Genomic DNA, 21,539 nt, shown 5'->3' on the forward strand with positions numbered 1-21,539 from the left:
TTAGAGCCGTTAGATTTGGCTGGCAAAAGTAGGCGAAAAGGCGCGTGATTCAATAGAGATATACACATAGTTTTCTCTCTCTCTCTCTTCACTACGGTGCAACGCATTGCTCTTTTTTATTTGTGCAATTTACGCAATTTTTGCGCAATTCAAAATTTCTGCATTTATTTTACGAATTCAGTTTTATTATTTCTTTTTTGTTGTAATTCTGTGTGCTATTCTTTTGGGCTTTTGCTTGCTTTCATAAATTTTATTCGAGCATAAGAAGTTCAAGTTGGGAAATCTCCATTGAACTGCAAATGAAATATGCGTTGCTGGCAAGGCAACTGGCGCACGCTGCTCTTCAACACGCTCATCAGTCTGGCACGACTCACTTCTGCTGCCCAAAGAACTGCATATAAGCAGCAGCTGAAGTGCAGATATGTGCGGCAGAAAGTCTTCTAAAAATTCCAAAAAAAAAAATGCGGTTCTTTCTAGCGTTTGCAGGTGGCAACTTTGGAGAATTACACAATTTCCCAGGTGTCTTTAAGAACTTTTTTCAACGCGAAATTCACCTGTGAATTTCATGTCGAACTCTATTGCTGGCAATTGTAGTCGATAGAAGCAGGCTGCTGAGCAAAAATCATGAAAAAATTACTTCATTCAGTCGATGAAAATTAAAAAAAAAGAAAAAGACAAGAAATAAGAAATAAGAAAAGCACACAAAAATTACTTACAGAGCTTTCAGTCGAAAAAAAAGATACAAGAACGAGGAATAGGATGAAATGGAAAAAATATGTTACCATTCGTATAAAATTATTGGTTTAACAAAAAATGGTTCGAAAGTTAAATTTTACTTTGTTTTTGAACTATGATTTTTAAAATGAGCTGCTTACTTAGTAGTAACGGATGTTTATTTTAGACGTGTGATTTCCAATGAGGCTTTTACAGATGGATCTTAGTTTTGGGGCTTACAAAATCCAACTCGTGCAAGAATTGAAACCGAATCCATCGCGACGAACGTTCGGTGAATGGGCCCAAAACGAGGTGGCCACCGATCCCGATTTTCACAAGAATGTTCGGCGATGAAGCACACTGTTGGTTGAACGAGTACGTTAGTAAACAAAATTGTTGCATTTGGAGTGATGATTTATTATTATTACTTAGGTAATCACTGAGGTACGTAAATAAGCTGCTGACTCCCAAAGTAAGTAATTTAGTATCAGTTATAAATTTATACCATGGGGTAGAATAGCTCATACCAGAAACACTATTAGAAACGACCGTGATACCTCATTCGACGAACAAGATTTATAAATTAATTGTATCAGTAGATTATCTATATAATAACAAACAATAAATCACTATTATTGCCCTCGGGTATAAACCCTGATTAGAAATACTGCCAAAGTTGCACGACATATCGCTGAAACGTTCTCCAATTATTGATTTCGAAGTGAGCATTTTTATTTTATTTTTTTTTAATGGAAAAACGAATTCGACATTGTCTCCTGAGAATGACAAAAACAAGTTAACACACAGCAATAGCTGGATAAGTGGCTAAGACCGCTAAGTTGTAGGAACTAAGCTATGAGCGCCCATTTCCTTTTTCTCAGAATGAGAAAGTGGCTACTAGGAAAAACATTTCATTGAAATGAGGAGGTTAAGTTGGAAATAAATTTCTTTTTGGAAGACCTTGAAGCTTCACACCATAGAACCGGTATCGAAATGTTATTGAAGAACTATGTGCGTCATGCCATATTAAATCGACATATAGTTGGACGTGACCCCCACCGATTTGGATGAATTTTGGCAGAGAGTTTTGTCTCATCATAAAACGAAGTTCTGCCAAGGAAAAAATTTAAAAACAAATTTTCCTAAGAGTTATTCAAAATTGAAATTTTCACTGTTTTTTCGATTTTATGAGTTAATTTATTCAATATTACAGAAACTGTTGTATATTATAAAAAAAACGCTGGTGCGTTAATAGAGGACACTAAGAATATAAAATAAAATAGTATAAGAAAAAAAAATTTTGAAAATTACCAAAATTAAAAATTTTTCAGTTTTTCAAAATTGTAAAAAGTACCCGTCGAGGAAAAATTTTGGACTCAAAATTTTTTATATTATACCTCTAACATATCTAAAAAATTCTGAAATGTTTAGAGGTGTGTTCTTTAATATATTAGATATAAATTTTTGAATTTCGGCGAAATAGTTTTTTTTTTTTTTCCACATTTCAAATTCAAAAATCCAACTCGATTTGACATGGAATGACCCATGTATGAAGATTATATCGACAAATAAAGCCATTAAAAAATTTTTCTTTTCTTTCATAGCTAGGCCAAGGACTTTTCACTTCTTGTATTCGCAATCGACTTAATGGTAAACATATTTTTCAACAATTTCAATAATTCAATATGGAAAGCAATAACGGGCGCAAACGAATTTCCTTAAATTATTGCGTTTTTATTAAAAAATGCTACAATTTCTTGACATTCCAGTTAATAAAAAGCTTTCGCAAACAATACCATGCAATAATTATGCAATTCCGGCAGTAAAAATTCCCCATATTTATATAAAACTGAATGCCATAGTCCACAGCGCCCATTCATGGCTACTAATTTCGTTGCCATTATTGCCTTTATTATTATTTTTTTATTATTATTTTCTTTATTATTATTTGTTGAACGTTCAGTGACAGCCAGTTACCCGGCTAACCAAAACATTCGCAATTGATTTACAATCGTTGTATAATTATCGCTGATCATCCATCATATTCCATTTACTGATAAAATCGCATGGTTTGTTTGTTTGTATGGATATGTGTGTGGTTGTGTGCTTCTGTGAAACGAGCATAATCGAAAATGTGAATTTCGTTTCAATTATGAACTGTAGTTGAACACAAAAGCAAATCCACAACAGGAAATGTTAGTATACTTAATCGGATGACCTAATTCGACGCTAAGCCGTGGAAAATAATCAAAAGGACAAGTTTGGAAAGTAGAAATATATATTGTAGATATATGTATATGCACATAGTATATGATAAGCATATTGTTCGTACATGTAATGGTTGTACTATTAACTGTTTTTGGATTCGGGCGCTGAAAATTTTATTCTGCACTTTATATTCGACAACTCGCTGAATTTAGTAACTTAGGTAACTAGACTTAATGCCATTTGAAGAGGAACCACCAAGCTTATATAAAAAGCTTCAAGAGAAATTTTAGTTCATTATTAAAAAGTAACAAGAAAAACGTTAACTTCGGTTGCATTGAAGCTCAAATACCCTTCACAAATAACGAACGTTCCATACAAGAACTTGATTTGGATCATTCAGTTTGTATAGCGGCTATATGATATGGCAATCCGAGCGAGAGCTAATAAGTTGGCTTGAATTTTTATAGATGCTACTGAAATCTCATTAAAATGTTTGAAGAAGATAGAGAGATTTGAGAGATTTTTCGGTCTTGGTATTACCGAAATTTTGAGCAGTCAACTTCCGTAGTAAGTCGGAGCTATTATAACAGACTGATTTTATTTGCAAGCATTATTTGGTCTGGTCTTCGGGAACGTACAAGTATATCAACAATTTGAGCATAATTTAGAGCTAAAAATGCTCTCCTAAGAGACTTATAATATCTTGAAAAAAATATTGTAGTTTGGTTTGTAAGGCAAACTAAAATGATCTGCTACCTCATCGGCCTTCGATTCTCTTTTTCCTTAGTATAATATCTATCCACATATTACAATACAAGCATACTCGTACCTTTCTATATACAAAACTCCACATTAAAATCACATTTAGTAATATTCAAACAATTTACCCACTACAATACTAAACACCTAATAATAAAGCGCCTAAATACATACTTGTAATTTGACAAAGTCGATATTCCCGCTAATATACCTCGAAAACTTATATATATATAACGGCAATTGGTATTCACTTTTTTGGTGAAAAGAAAACAGCTGTGACTTTCTCACATTGAGCGCGCATATAATAATAGAATACAATTGGTCATGTCATCAAAATAACAATAGATATTAGAGAGCATAATAAAAAGCGCTCATACGCCATGGCGTACATTATGTGTGAATATAAGGGTGTTGTGATAAAATACCGATTATGTGGGATTTAATGTTTTATTTATTGCTAATGTATTACTATGATAATGAAAACGAAGGCGTTGTTGAAATATAATCATATATATAATAAATATGTGTGTGGTTAACATGTATCATAAAGTAAATTCTATCGGAAATTAGTAAAATTATATTGATATATTATATTATTAGCAACAAGTGTTAGTTTGTGTAATATGAAAGCTAAAAATATATAAAAATTTCGATAAATATCAAAAGTAGTTTCGATAGAACAATCAATTCTGCGTTCGACTTCCATATTTATAAAATATTTACACAAACGATTGTATAATGATTTTTTTCACCTAAAAGCTGTTTGTAGCACTTGAAACTAATCGACATATTGCAAACAAAAAATATCAAAATGGTCAAAATTACTAAATAAATTGAGAAGAGCCAGGAACATGGCTGATTTTAAATGTTTAAAAAAATTATTTATTTCACTCCTCAACAACTACAATTATGCTGGGCAATCTAGTGCAAATAATATATAACATTCATAAAACTGTAATTTTGAATTCCATCAGACTAGTGGTCGACCTAAAACTTGGTACACAAATAGATATGTAAAAAAAATGTTTCTAAAATTTTATTTAATTTATTGATTCTCACTCAAGCGCGCTTAAATATTTTAGAGTGAAAACGTTTTTGGTACTTCCGATTGATGTTGTCACCTATATATCAGTCAGCATCACTTAAGAATGAATATATCAGCTATGTATATATAATTTTATTACCGAAGATATGAATATGCGATCTGTTTATGGCTTCATACGTCCCAGCATTATCTAGGAACCAGATCTATGAATTTTTTATTTTTCACAACTTTAATACTCGTCTTCTTACAATTTCTAATTAATACATCCATTCGAACTTATTCGCATTTAACTGAGTTTTTATACTCTCAACAGGGTATACCACCTGATTAATTTTAACATTTAAACTGTGCGCCAAAGTAATGGAAGATGATCTCTTATGGATCAATTCAACCATTTTAGTTAATCTTTTGGGTATGAAGTGTGTCAACTCGTGCTTGACTCGTACCAAAAGACCTGAATGCGCTGTTCCATTCTAGTATAATTGTGACTCACTTTATGACCGCCGTGTTCGCTAGGTTTGGCTCCCTATGTTTTTTTCTGTTTTCGAAACTGAAAACCCCATTCAAGCGAATGCACCATGAGTGCTGTGATGCCATTAAAAGTCATTCGTTGAAAGAAATGAAGGTGTTGGCAAGAAGTTTTTTTTGTAAAGGCGATAATACAGATTTGTATTAAAATGTGTGATTTGATGTTATCGATCTGAAATTTAGCTTTCTCTACTTTTTAGCTCTCTCTAGATCAAAATCAAGTGCTTGTATGGAATATTTTTTTTATTTGACAGGATATCTTACCGAAAATTGGCATAGACTAATGTCCAAAACAACGCTACAATATCCAAAGAAATTAGTTAGATCGAATCACGGCAAGAGTATTATGTCTTCGTTGTAGTCGAAGTTAATGTTTTTTCTTGTTTTAATCTCTTTTATTAAACTTTTTTAGCAGAACTTTATTTTTTTTTTGATTTTTTTCCCCCCCAAACGAAACATAATTGCTTTTGTTTAATTTTATTTCGTTTCACTTCTGTATTTTACTTTATTGCACTCCGTAAAAAATGCCATTTAAGGTTAAATCCCCGCACGGCAACAAAAAATACAGCAGACGAAGCAGTAAGTACGTTGAGCTCGTTAAAACATTCAACGGCAAGCAGAGAGAAATGCTTAAAAGCAACTTGACCAATGACCGGCGGTTGCCCAGATTGGAAAAAAGACAACAAAGACATTGCTATAGGATGGAGTAAAGTACATACACAGTAACGTTAACCAAACAGCGTACAATGCCTTCAGTCGATGTTTTCCCATTTGCCGTAATTTTAAGGTATAAAACGTGATGTGAAACCATGTTTATTTGCCGCCACTAGCACCCTCACCACCAGCCAACAGCGCGCACTTCCCACCAGCTCGTCTCCCTGGGCACTACAAAGCATAACAGTAGCATTTTAGCAACGTAATTCGTATGTACCATAATGACATGGGTGTGATGCCACCGTACACTGTGTTGCTTGTATTATAAGCCCCAGCGGTATGATTGCAGCAAAAGCGAAACAATGAAGATGCGCGTGCGTTTTATTGCCGAAGAAAGTTATGCAAGGCACGTTTCATATACTCAAGCGTTTCGGGGCGTTTTAGACAACATACTAGCTGCTGCTGCAGCAACCAAAGACAATACCATAACCATACAATGTCCGTTAGAGTTATATGGGAATGGTAGCGGTGGTGCATGGATTGAAGCGTTGTGAGTGATATTCGTGTGGGAGTATGTTGCTACAGTTTTGAAACAAGCACTGCGCATGCAAAACGACCAACAAATTCACCACTCCAAAACTTTCATTATAAAACAGCCTTAAATGCCGCTCCTGAATGCCTGTATGCCCTTACCGTGCAATATTTCTATTTCCGCTTAGAATGTTTCAACGCATAGCGCTGTTTGCTTCATCATGCCAGTCTATTATGTGTGAATGTAGACATATGTGTATGTGTGTGCGTGTATATATTTAGAATTCGTCTACTTGACTATATTGCGCTTAACAAGCCGGAAAGCATGCTCTAAATCAGCACTACGATGAATTCACCAGTATTTTAACTACAACTAATGGCGTGCAGAGCGTGCTACAGAAGCGGTTAGAAAATCATCGCATTTGTATACAAAATTGCACAGTTATTGCAAAGTGCATGCACAAGTATGTCTGCCATCGCCATTAACCGCTAAAGCCCTGCATATATGTATGTGAGTGTGTATTTGCCCTCAGTTGTAGTGGTATTCTACAGTTTTATTAAACACCTGCTGCCGATGGTAGCATAAACGTCTGAAGCGGACACTTTAGAAAGGTTATATCTGTGCTCTTAAAGTTATTAATCATTCCAAATATTTATATTCTCTACTATAAAGTGTTTAACTTTTAACAAAATTTTGCAACAAAACTTCTTTAATTAAAACTTCATTCTTGATAAATTCAAACAACAAATACAGAAAGATATAAATATTGTATATATTTTCTTAAAACTTCAGTATAATTTGAAGTTAAAATATTAGAACATTAAAAATTTTTAAGAGAGAAACACTTGATGCTATATTTTTCAAAGACCTTTGAAGTGTTGATTGTAAATATTTACGAGAAAATTTTAAACTTAAGGCTAGAAACATGTGAGGAATAGCTACGGACCGACTCAAACACTAAACTCTCTAACAAACTTTTGGCATTTTAACAGAACAGAGAGTTTACGAGATATATTCTCATATTAGATAGCAGGACACACTATAAAGTGTGCGACTCGTTTATGTGAATCATTCGATTCGCCACTACTCTGTTTACTATATATAAGACCTGCTTAACCAAAAAAAACTAATATATTAAAGCATCAACATTGCTATGCAATATTATGCAATACTAGATAATATATGGATGCCTTATTAAACAGGTGTAACCGAAGTATGCCGGTCTATATGACTTATACTAGTTACTTCTTGGATTCTCTGCTCTCAAATATTTGGTGTATCGTAGGGAATAATGGAGATTTAGTTGCGATTATACCTATTTTCCATACTCACTCAACCGGAGCGACAAGGAAATCATTCTTTAAACGTCAGCAAGATGTATCACTTTTATTCTAAATTTATTACAACTAAACTTTGAATACATACAAATCAAGTTGCAGCCATTTCTAGCAATATCAAAATGCGCTCTTTTCTCTGTGTTTTTCATTACTTTTTCGAACATTTGAACAACAGCTGTTCAAATAATTTAAAAAAATATTAGTCTAATGATGAAGTCAAAGTTGGAAACCTTTTTCGTCACCTCATTTTGACATCAGGTGGCTAAGAAATTTTTTTACGGTAACTGGAGCTTACATTTACATAAAAAATAATATTATGCCATAATTTTCTGCGACTTTGAAATCAAGAACTAGCTATAGTTTATTAAACACAGTGAAGTCAAAATTAATATCTGAAAATCATATGAATTTATGTACGTGATTAAATGAAATCATATGATATCACAGACTTCCAATTCAGCACGCTGCTCCTCTCCTATATATGTTATATATAAATGATGTTCATTAACTTTTAAGAGTTCATTCAGAACATTGTGTTATAAAAACTCAAACATACTAAAATTTTCATTCGGGTAATTCGGCATTTTCACGACTAATTAAAGATATGAATACCTTTAAGCTACTGACAGTTACCTAAATAGCTATGTTAAATACCTGTTAATTGAGATCAAATAAAGAAAATAGACATCAAGTTCACTCACCTGTAAAGATATAAATGAAAGAAATCGGTTATAGTAGTACAGTAGTTGATAAAAATTAATTTTATTACTTTATAACATTCGAAATTAAAAAACCGCTAAATAATATATAAATATTTGTAAGATATATATATAATATATAAATTTAGTAAATAGAAATATTTTGAAAAACCAAATGAGTTTTAAGGGCAATATTTCAAAGTAATATTTAACAAATTTTTCGATAAGGTATAAATGAAAAGTATTCATCACGTTATAAGCAGGTATTCGGTGTCGGATCATACTTATTTATGTTCTACCTAGTCAAACATAAATATGAACTTAGCGAAATTGCTAGAGTTCCGGTTTTTATAAAGAATATCTCAATAGTATTCCTATATAATCTTTAAATATAATAAAAGCCGCATTGGTTGAAGAACGAAAGTCACACTTCAATGACTCGACCATCTTTAGAGCTTGAGCAACTAATATAATATTTGGGTTCAGTACCAGTTCAGTGACTAACATTTGCTCGGTATCCATTGCAGTAAAGCCGACATTTTTGTCGCTGTGTTGAAACCATAAAAGGCACTGTTCGAATGATTTGACTTTGAGATGTTTGGGGAGTTAATATTGAAGTACAATGGTTTTCGAAATGGGCAAAACCGGCATACAGCGCTCCATTAAATATGCTTGAGAAGTAAAAACTGACAGGAAGAGATACATTTGTAATAATTACTTTGTCTTCGATAATTAGCTAATTTCGAGGCTATGGAATTTCAGGCATTTGACCACCGCAATTTCTAGACTCTGAAAAAAGGTTGTACAGTACCCGACTTTTCGACATATGTTTCTCCGATTTTAAGAGTTCTTCTCTTTCTCTCTGACTGTCTCTGCACTGATAACTTGGCGAAGTATTCCTGCTTTGACAGCTAGCCGTCTTATAAATTTTATAAATTTATGACACACCTTACATATCCATGTTTTATGGTTAACTGAGGCGAAGTTCATAATTATTACAGCTCACAAAATAGGATGGTGAATATGATACAACTTATTCAAGATATTGCATGTTCATATAGCAATGGATAATGAAAAACTTTTCCAGAAGTGCAATAAAATTATTTATTTTTTTTTTTTTTTTTGGGTATATTTGTCATATTTTACGAATACACAGTAAAATTTTAAAAAACAAATTATAAAAACAAATGGTACGCCACTGCTGTTATGCTTTCGGCCTTCTCCTGAAAATGAAAAAAAACTCTCTCATGAAGATATTGTCAGTTTAACGACCTACGGTCGAAAAAAATTCAAAATTGACAAAATAGTGGCGTCATTACGAAAAAGTTAAATTTAGCACAAATTTTGGTCATTTTTGTCTGCCCATAAATAATATTTGAAATAGCTGTAACTAAAAAGCTATTTGAGATATCGATATAATATTTTAGTATGTTATTTTTGAAGATATATAATTAAATAAAATAGTTATTTTGTTGAAATTTCGCATGAGTTGTGCCCCTAAATATTTTTTTGCATTAATCTGCACTTTCGCCAACATTATTTAGGTTGCAAAGTGAAATTTCAGTCGATTTTGTATTCAAAATTTTATTATTATTCGCCCATACAACGTTCAAAATAAAACAGTATTGCAGCAATACAAACGGTCCTACTCTACTAAAGAAATGCAATAGAAGTATTTGTGATAATCTGTTTATCTGTTATTGTTTTTGTTCTCGTCTTTGTTGTTGTTATTGTCATAGTCGAACTACATGCATGGTGTTGCATAACCAACAGAGCATTAAATTTAACAAAAAAAAATAAAGAAACAACCGAAGGATAGAGCTAATATAGAGAAAGAGCAACGAATACACACGCAAACACGCACATACATGCACACAAGCAAGTGTTGCAGCAGCAACCGTTTTGGGAAACTAATTTTTCAAGTCTTCCTCTATTGACTACAGAAATTAGTTGGCCCTCTTTTGGGGCATCACCACTTGCACTAACACGCTAAGCAGTCAACTATGCCAACAACAACTAAACACTTCGACAACAGCAACAGTAACAACAAGTAACAACAACAACATCAGCAGCAGCAACAACAACTGCAGAAGCATATTAACTTTAACGCTGTGACAATGTTGTCACTTCCAATTTATAAAATTAGCATGGCTACGGAGCTAAGTACAACAACAACAAGTGTAGTAAAAATTACATTGAAGAAATTTTCATCAATGTTTTTGTGATTGCCAGTGTTTGTGTGTGCATGTCTGCATGTTTATGTATGGTTATGTTTAGAGCTAAGCTGCCACTTGCCACAGCTTTCGGTTGCATGCTGCTGTTGCTGCTGCTGGCATTGATGAAGCAGCTACTTTTGTAACACAATTCACACTGTTGTCAAACTGTTGTTGTTGCTGCGTGTGAGTTATATGTTGTGACACGGCTGCTGCTGCTTCTGGCATTTCTCGAGCAAATATGTTGGAATGTTTTCGCAAAAGTTTAGGAAAGCAGCCAAAACAAAAAATTAAGGACCTACAAAACTGGCAACCAAAACCGAAATTCTATTAAAGAATTTTCAAACATTTTCTTTGACATGGTGGTTTATCCACATAGTGGTAAAAATAGCACCTCTGTTGAAAGTTCTAAGCGTAAACGAACTTGCAATGTTACAAATAAACATGGTTATTTAGATATTTGGGAACAGACATGATTTTTAGACTTTTGAGGAAGCAGCTTAAAAGCTTAAATAATACAAAATCCTATAAAATTGCATATTTTTAATAAACGCTACCAGCTAAAGCTACAAGGACTCAAATGAGCCTCTATGTGAATGCGTTTTTTAGTAGTGTTGGCGCCTTTTTAAAATTTTAGGTTCAAAAAAAATTTGTAAAATAAATAAATAAATACTAAAAACATGTTAAAAAACTTGAACAAGCCTCATAGGTGGGCATATTTTTTGAAAAGGTTGCCACATAGTATTTTTTCTTTTTCATTATTTCGTGCATAATGCTGAATTTTTAAAAAAAACATTAGACATTTTCATCGCAGACATATTTAAAAGAAATATTACAAAAAGTGTACTAAATAAGGAGGCTTATAGTTGAAAATACTGCCGATAGGGTAGCCAACTGCAAAAAAATTTATTTCTTCGTATATACAAATACACATATTTTACTGTATTATATTATTTATTTGATTGCCATTTCCCCAAGTTCCGCCATAACTTGGAAACGACTTAAACGAATTCATCACATTTCTCTTCAATGACAGACTGACCCATAACAACTGGAATTTATGATTAAAAATACGTATTTTTAGCTATATAATTCAATGAATGCTTGTAGATGAGTCCGAATCGACTAAAATTGTCCGTCACAATATAATAAACTTAATATATATTATAAAGAAAAAATGCTAAAAAATACTCATAACAAGAAAAAATGTTAACTTCGGTTACACCGAAACTATAATACCCTTCACAAATACAAGGTTTCCTTACAAGCACTGTGATCGATGAGTTTGTATGGCAGATATATGCTATAGCCACTCGATCTGACAAATTTCTTCGATGATTGCACTATTGCCTTAGAAAATAACCCATGCCGAATTTGATGAAGATATCTTGTTAAATAGAAAAGTTTTCCATACAAGCATTCGATTCCTATCGTTCAGTTTGTATGGCAGCTAGAGGAAAAAAGACGTGTGTAAAATTGCAAATCGATATCTCAAAAACGTAGGGACTAGTTCGCGTATATACACACAGACAAACAGACGGACATGTCTAAATCGACTTAGCTAGTCATGCTGATCATTTATACTCGTATATATATTTTATAGGGTCTCCGACGTTTCCTGCCGGATGTTAAAAACTTCGTAGCAACTATTCAGGGTATAAAAGGAATACAAAATGACCTTGTAGAAACACCATTAAATTTAAGGGTCCTTAAACCACTAACAAAGCATAAATAATAAATAAATAATATTTATTAGAAAAATCAAAAAGTTTATTTTAAAATGCGCTGAAAAAGCACAATTTGAAAATACCCTGTTGAACTTCTCCGTTAACAACATATTGAAATAAGTTTAAGTTACCAGATTTGAGCTCATTCTTATACAAATAATTTTCTATGTATTTGGTGGGATTGACAAAGAATTATCTCTCTTACGGCTAAACTCTGAATTCGCACCTCTGTTGCATCAATGCGATCATCAGAAGGAAGCAACCCACACACATCAATCGCCAGAAGCTCTGGGAGCTTGGTTGAAAGGTTATTATGCATTCAACTTGTAGTCCGGACCTGGATCCATTTATGGTACATATTCCCATCTTTAGCGAATGATTTTGCTGGTGAAAATTCGCCTCAGGCGAAGCCCAAATAAGATCAGAGTTTATATGAAACTGCGATTTTGAAATCACCTTCAAATTACAAAAAAGTTATTGAACAATACGGTGCGTACTTAACGTAAATCGAATAATTCTAAGTATGTATTTGGCATAACACCTTCAATTTAATGCAAAAATAACGGATTTCCTTTTATTAGACCTTATAGTTATTAATATTCATGACTAACGTTATGGTTTACTAAGCTGAAGAGCATTTGACATGTCTACTATGTGCGACGAAATTTTGTCCATTTCACTTGCTTTATTATTTTTAGCACACAATACCTTCAATATCAATTAATTGTTAAGGTTTCAAGCCTTATACATAAGTATGGCATACATATAAAGTATTTATTTTAAACACACTTATAAGAGAAGGCGTTACGAAAAGTATATCTGTATGTCGATTTGAAAAACATTTTCAAGTGCTAATACAAGCACGGAAAAAACAATTACAAAATATTTGAGTCTCTATAATCAAGAATCAGCTAAAATATTCATAATACAATATTTCTTTTAGTAATTTCAGCTTCAACAAATGATTGTTTCTTTACAAGATTAAAATAATCGCTCACCAAAAATACTTATTTAATTCTACTTCTAATACTTATTTAATTCTAGTTCTTTAAGTCTTTTCACTGCTCTTATAAGTACTCTTTCCATGGCCACTGGCAATTAAACTATGTAGAATTTTCTTTATTTATACAAGATGCAAGCACACGTACCTTTAAACATATGTACCTATATACCATATAACATGTCCATATGTATGTATACACATACTCGTGTAGCTCCATATATAACAGTTGCTTTCGCTAAGAAAGTTAAACTGATAAAGTAAAATGAAAAGTCTGGAAAGTTTTCGTAGACTACGCCTTTCGCTTTTCTTAGAAAATCCATCACTGTTTGATTACACCGTGTAACACAATCAGATATACAGATTTATAAAGCAGTTAAACTGAGGCATATACTCGTATATACACATTTATACTTATATTTAGATTTCACTTACTTAAATTTCTATTTTTTGCCTATTTGAGATAGGAAAATTAGTTCGAAATTTGGAAATATTAACAACGGAAGATCAAAATATATGTATGTATATTTGACACTCTAAAGTAGTTACAAACGTTATAAATATTGAAAAATTACCATTTTTAAAAAGTGATTAAAATATGAATTTAAATTTCGAAATCGTTATACCTAACGTTTCTGAATATGAAAAATACATAAATATATTTGAGTAAGTCCTTAATTGAAAGCTCACATATATGGTATATGGACTACAGTATAATAATACTATACGTAATATATACTTGTATATAATTTCTAATATCCTAAAGGGTTTGCTGTCGAACCAGGATGACGAGCGTATTCCCGAAATACCGTTCAAGTACTGTAGGTCAGAAAACTTTTGAACATTTATAGACTAACTATTTTATATTATATTTTCGCTCGATTGTTTTTTAATTTAAAATTAGAGGCAAATGTATTTTAGAACATCCCTTATATACAGTTATTGATTGTTCTGTGAACAAAATTGGAGACCATACTAACCCTAAAATAGTCGTTACTTATTTTCAAACTTTTCTAGCTATACTTGTATAGATAATTTATTATTTATTTTATCTCGAATATATTGGACAGTTTCCAGACGTGAAGTAAGAGGCACATCATTGATAGGCTCTAAATGGCCTATTTAATATAACAAAAAGTGCGTCTTCGAGCAGCAAAAAAAATTTTAAGAGATATTAAATAATGTTTAGAAAAAGTACAAAGCACTTGGAGAAACTTGTTTAAATAGTATTAGAAATTTTTTTTAGCTGCTTTGCACGCTGCAAAAGCTCTTTCAGCATAATTATATGCAAATAAAAAGATTGCATCGATATGCACACATATAAATCTAAATACGAGTATATGTGTCCATATACAGCCGCCTACCACCGAGTCTCTCCTCCAGCAATACTACTACTATATACAAGTACTAATAGCGTATATCTTATCGTGTTAATGTGCAATTTTCGTTAATGAGAAAAGTTCTATTTGAATTGCATTAGCGTCACGCTGGCTGCACGGCCCGCTGAACTCCCCCGCGCATCAACATTTTCTACAACGTGTCATTTCATAATTACTTTTCGATTGTGATTTTTTCGCTATTCTACCATGCGTTCACATCACCCAGTCACCATCCACTACTATGCAACAGTTTCCACAGCGATTCGCTTAGAAACTCTTATAGCACTTTATTGTCTAATGACAGCAACAACAAAAAAAGTTGAAATGGAAAAGAATATAAAAAAATGAAATAGAAAGAAAAACTGTTGACAATTTTCTCCCTCCCGCCATTTTGCTTTGTTCGAAAAGTTTCACTGATTTTCAACGCTCCATAATCACCAATCCATTTCGTGTTACTAGTGCTACACACAGATAGCTTGCAACAGGGTGCGCATACCTTCGTCACCACCGTTACGGACTTCTAACGGCGTCTGGGTACCTTAGTTTTACATTTCAAAAGTTTTTTCTCTAATTATTCTTCAATATTTCAATTTTTTTCTCAATTTCCTTTATTACACATAACAATTTCTATTAGGGTGGTAGCTCAAAAGTCAATCGATTTGTAGTCGAACTATTTCTCTCAATTTTTACTACCACGAAATTCTTTTAAATTTTTGTTCCACCGATCGGTTAGGGTGTGACGTATACCGCCAAAATTTTAAAGACTCAAAAAATTTTTAAATTTTTTTTTAACTGGGATACTAAAGCTCAATAACACTATAATCGAAGAGTTCACATATCTATTCAAGAATTTTAGTTTTTATTGAAAAAGCATCTAAGCTTTATTTTGTGAAACAGAAAGTCCAAGAGATCCTATAAAATATATACATATATAAACTATCCGCGTGACGAGCTAAGTCGCCTTAGCCATGCTCGCCGCTTTCCGTCTATCTGTCTATATATACGCCTACTAATCCTTCAGTTTTTGAGATAGCAATCTGAAGTTTCGCACACGTCCCTTGCTCCCAACGTAGCTTGCTTAATTGTCAGACCAGCTGATATCGGACCACTATAACAAATAGCTGCCATACCAGCTGAACGATCAAAACCAAGTTCTTGTACGAAAATTTTTTTTATTTGACAAAATATCTTCACGAAATTTGGCACAAAATATTAGCCCGAACATCGCTACAATCTCCAAACATATTGTTCGGTTCGGCCTTTCAAACTGATCGATTAAAATCAAGATTAAGATTTTTTTATACCGTTTGATGCTATAAAAAATTCACCTATGAGGGTATTACAACGTTTTCTCTTGTTTGTTTGTAAATTTGTTGACCTCCCTAATGCGTATTCAAATACACTTATATTTGAAACCATTTCACCGCTGCCGTCCTACTTCGTCGGGTTAGGCGACGGCATTCAACTCGTTGATTCGTTCATTCATCCGTCATACCTTTTTTCCGAAGAGCGAAAATTGTTGACTTTGCAACTTAAAAAAAATGGATGGCAAACTTTCTGTTCACACTTATCCAAACATGCTTGTATATGCATAGTAATTTTTGTTTTGTTTTTGTAATTTCTTTATGTCGTCCGCTATGAATTGAAGTTTAACATTTAGTCAAGCGTTTCCAGCAGCGCCTAACGCTTGTCCCTCTCGCACGCTCTCCGCAACGCCACCGGTCCTGCTCAGCCATGTTGCATCCACTCATTTTAATATTTGTTTCCGTCATTGTGACTTTTGACGCTTCACTTTTTGACGTTTTCATGTTTATTCATGTGCTAAGTTTTGAATTCTATGCATTCATGGAAGATGAATTTGAAAGAGCTGCGCCGCGCTGCGCCTCGACTGTGAGTGGCTGCCACTGCTGCGTCGGTGGCGAAGGCGGTGGAAGAGGTGACGCCTATGGAAAGTGCAAACTTTTTGAAAATGTATTTATAATTTCTGTATTAACAGCTGTCGTCACAATTTGCTGCGCCCGGGAAAGTGAATGAATTTTGAATGACAGCTATACAAACGTCACGTTGGCGCATACATACTCGTATATGTGTATATGTGTTGGTATTGTTGTCGAGCCAGTGAATATTAATCAATCATGACAAATGTGGAAATATTTTCATGCTGCATTAATTAGCAGATTAATTTCTATACAAGCCTTGCTGCATTGAGAGGTTAAATTATTTAATGAGCCTGCAATTAGCAATTATTAATGCCAGGAATTATTAAAAAAAAAGTGAAGAGTAAAAACAAGTAATGATAGTCATTAAATACTTTTTGCAAAAAATGAATCTTTTTTTTTTTTTAAGAGATCAAAAATTTTTATAAAGGAGAGAAGAGGAAGAGAGGAATAAGCTTTAATCGGCCAGTAAAAATATAAGGGGAAACATGAGAGATATGTTGTTGTTGTAGCGACAGAATACATCCCTGAAGTTATTTTGAGGAATGCTGCAGAGTTGACAGTCCTTTGCCGGATAAAAAAACTGGGTCCGTGCCGGTTACGTAGACCCGACTATCGTGGGACATAACTGACCTCGCTTACGTCTGGAGGTAATTCAAAAGACAAATTTATTATCGAGATGAGTATTTTCATTACAAATTACGAATCGAACACACTTACAGCAAAAAAATAGTATTCCCACCTTCTTTCCACAGACAGCCACAGACTCCAAAATATGAAGACAGCCACTGGAATTTCATCATACAGTGCTTATACCACTAAAAGTAAAAAATCAAAACATAACCAATCTAGTTCTTGTAGGACATATCACTAGAGCATCGTCATTAAAGCTTAGGATAGCAAGCTCCGAAAGAAATATTTACTGAAAAATCGTAACAAAACTCTTAAAAGAGGCATTTGTGAACATAAAAATGTGATCTCGACAAGCATATACTTTGTTTTAGAACCTTACATGAAAGAACGAAACATGACAATACACCAGAAACTCGTTAAAAGAATGCCTTCATCAACAGATCGTTTACTATACTTAAGCAAACTATCCATTAGTGTGTAAACTTGGCGAAAGAATATTTGGAGAAATAACCTGTGTATTTCACTTTTCTAACCATTAATATGTTATAACCTCGTTCATTAATTACTCTACTTAACAAATCTGAAGAAAAAATTTGCGACTAAAAAGTATGTGGGGATAATTGAGGTGTACTGATTACGAATTTGAGTTAAAAAACTTTCCATCACGTAGAGCTAGTTTTCTAATTTTAGTAAATGGTGGTGGTTCGACCCCAACACACCTTGACTACAACAAAAATCTTACGTGTAAGAAAATTTTAACTATCACATCGATTTCAGCAACTTCAAGCATTAGCAAATCCCAAAACTACTAAGTAATTAATTACCTATCTACAGATAGTTAGTGTAGTTTATTTGTCTGTTTTTGGTAAGACCAAATATTTCGCCAAATATTGTGCACTTCGTTGTTAAAGCTATCCATGGGGTAATCTTATCTTCAATTAAATTTTTGTGTCTATCCTATCAGAGTTAAAAGTTCTAAATATTGTTCAATTACTCCGTATAGAAAACGAACTTAACCGTGGCTACAGGAATGTCATAAATAAAATAAATAAGAGCAAAGAACAGGTCAATGGAGACAATCTACCGATGGCATATTCTAGAGGCATTACCAAGGGAATATATTTGAACCAAAAGGGGTTGAAAATTTCATTGGGCAGCAAAAGCGAATAGGAGGTCTTCATTCTTGACGAATACCTGCCAATGGTATACAGACGGCTCGAAAAATTCGGATGGAACTAGGGCTGAGATAGTGAGACCACGCACCGAATAGTCACGGGCCAATTTTTAAGTATTTGAAAGTTTAGGTCTACACTATTGACAGATAGTACCCATGTACAGAGATTATTCTAGAGAAAAACTATGACGGGAAAGATATTGTCATTCGCAGTGATAGCCAAGTGGCACATCAGACAATCTCGTCCGTTGAAATCAAATCAACTGTGATACAGGCGTGTATAAAAAAAGCTTAACAAGGTCGCTACGAAAAAATAGCATTTCCCAAGCATGATTACATGCAACAATGATAATTAGCTTGCCGATATTCAGGCAAAAGAAGTTGTGGCAATCAAGCCAATAGTTCAAGAGTCGTTCTTTGGGCTCCCATACATTACGAAAGGAGCTACGGGAAAAGAAAAAGTCTTAAATGTCGTCAGCCGAAGCTGTTTCTAGAAGAGTTCGATACAAAACGGTCCAAGTAACTAATAACCCACAGCTAGTGGGATTTTATATAGGTCACTGCAGCCTAAGGTATCATCTGCACTGATCCGGTTACTATTCCACAGTTCTGTTTCGTTTCTGCGACCACAAGGCAGAGACCGGAACACACATACTCTTTGATTGCCCCGCAATTGCAATAAGAAGTCCGGCTATCGCGCAAAAGAATCCGGTGAAAAAAAACACATCAAAACCAGGCACTTAACTTAGCCTTTTTGTTTCAACTGGGTTAAATGAAGTGTTGTGATAACAGTAGAGGGCACAATGGTCCACAGTTCGCAGAATATTCCACAATTCTCAATATACCTATCCAAAAGAGGGAGAGGAAAGTTTAAACCTTATTCTCGCGATATTAGAACAATAAAAAAAGAAGTGAGAACTTCCAAAATTCAGGTGAGGTAAAATGTTTAGCTTTCTCAGTTTGATACAACAAATATCGACCTTAAGCACAATCAAAATACTTGGGACCACAAATAAAAGAAATGAGTGTAATTAGATTTTGAACTAGGGACTTTTAAAAGATATATTTTTAGTTGTTCCGAAAGACCCGAAAAACTATTGATGATTTTGAGTAAGATTAGTAGCTGACAAATATTTATTTTAGCGGTGATCGATAGATAATAATATGCACACTCAGACCTCTGTGACGGGTTTTTTTCACTGCGTTGGCTTGGTAAACACATACTTAGCTTTAGCTGAAATCCTCACTGCATAAAATAAAGATCTAAATGCTTAAGATGGCTACGTAATAACAAGATTTATCGACAAAGTCAATAGTAAAATAACGGTTTTGCCAGAAAAACTTTTTTCAATATACTTTACTTTAGCACGCTTCATCTCATATGTATATAATATCAATACTAGAACGGAGGTGTAAAGAAATTAAAAAAAAAATGTTTTTCAAAAAACTACTTCGTTTAATTTCCTGCAGGATATATACTTATATTCACCTATACTCATAAAGAGAAGGAAGCGAGTTGAATGAATGTTGAAAAAATGTCTTCAGCTTGAATCGCATTCATCTATATGTACATGTATACGAGTATATACATGTAGTAGTATATGCATTAAAGTAAATATGTATAAAAATACATTCGCAGCAACACTTGTGACAATAATTTTCACTCAGAACGTACGAAATACTTTCAAATGTCATCTTTCTCAAGCCGAAAGCCGACATTCACTAAGTACGCACATACCAACACACACAGCGCTTTTGTTTCACTTTACTCATGTGTGTATGTGTGCATATTGTACGCAGGCTTGTCATCACTCGTGATGTGCTTCTTTTTTAGTTTATCGAGTTTTTTTTTTTTTTTTGCATTTTTGCCATTTCAGTGCCTTCGTTTAGAGCTTACACGACCCATTGCACCTGGTGCTCGAGAGTTTTCTGCGCTTCTCAAGAGCGCCTACTACCACCAAGGCGCTATACAGTGCTGCCACCCTGTCAGCTTTTTTTTTTTGTTGTTTGGTGCCGAGCGATGATGCCAGCTGTAGGTGGCGCTGCCTAACTGCTTCAACAGCCGAAACTAGAAATTGCAAAGTGTGAGCTTTCAAGTATTGTCACAACTGAGGAATTGTGGTGGCGCTATAAATAAATTCGCACTTAAGATAAGGCAAACGTTGAGTACACACACCGAAAAACAAAACGAAAAAAAAACAACAACAAAAAAATGCATTGCAATTGCAACTTTCACATCTGCTATTTATGTCACTGCTGTGACATCAACATGAGATGCCACTTTAAAGGGAGGAGGCGCAATTTTAAGTGGTGTGAAGAAGGCGGTTGCTTTTAATAGCATCAGAAGGCGTTGCATGATGTCTGCGCCTAACGGTTTATGAACAAAGCATTAGAGCTGTTGCCTAATAGGAATGCATAACGTGGCACTTGGCCTATTCTCACCGGAATTTAAAGGCAAGAATTCTTCAAACAACTGTAAGACAGTAAATGTCTCAAGATTTATTTGTAAGAAGCGCTTCCATTCCAGTAACCGGCTGCTGGAACTCTATAATGGCGTCAGGTATCCAAAACCTTACGAAGGATAAAAATGAATGAAAGTGGACTCCTTGTAACGTCTTTTCCAAACAAGAATCATCACTTCAAGTACTGTAGTGCAATAGTATAGGTTGCCATAGTCCATATTCCATGCACACATTTTTTGGTATGTCGAGGGTAGACAACTGTATACTCTAAGAACTACTAAGGCTGCAAAATAAGAAATTATAAAACAACACCCCGCTTCTTATACAATTAAATAGATTGCAAATAGATAAACACTTTATTTCGTATCATTTCCAGACTGTCAATTTTGACTGAGAACCTCTGAGAACCCCTTATCAAAATTATATAATAACACCTTGATTTATTCAATTCTGTTTTTCAGAATTTAGAAAACAAATTTTAGTAGAATGCAACAAATACACTGAACTCTCGGCTGGGTTCTGACTGGTGCTTCGGTAGC

The 21,539-nt window shown here is 33.8% G+C and overlaps 1 protein-coding gene and 1 long non-coding RNA gene across 7 annotated transcripts in view; one reads left to right on the forward strand and one right to left on the reverse strand.

The window, feature by feature from the left end:
* shep (alan shepard) overlaps positions 1-21,539 on the reverse strand; it is a 509,138-nt gene that overhangs the window by 404,037 nt on the left and 83,562 nt on the right. The gene's annotated exons all lie outside the window — the stretch shown is intronic.
* LOC118680409 (uncharacterized) lies at positions 585-1,379 on the forward strand. The gene is made up of 2 exons (XR_004975942.2): positions 585-816; positions 902-1,379. It is a non-coding gene; the product is annotated as an uncharacterized lncRNA (long non-coding RNA).

Source organism: Bactrocera oleae, chromosome 6 (genome assembly GCF_042242935.1).
Source record: "Bactrocera oleae isolate idBacOlea1 chromosome 6, idBacOlea1, whole genome shotgun sequence".
Lineage (NCBI taxonomy): Eukaryota > Metazoa > Arthropoda > Insecta > Diptera > Tephritidae > Bactrocera > Bactrocera oleae.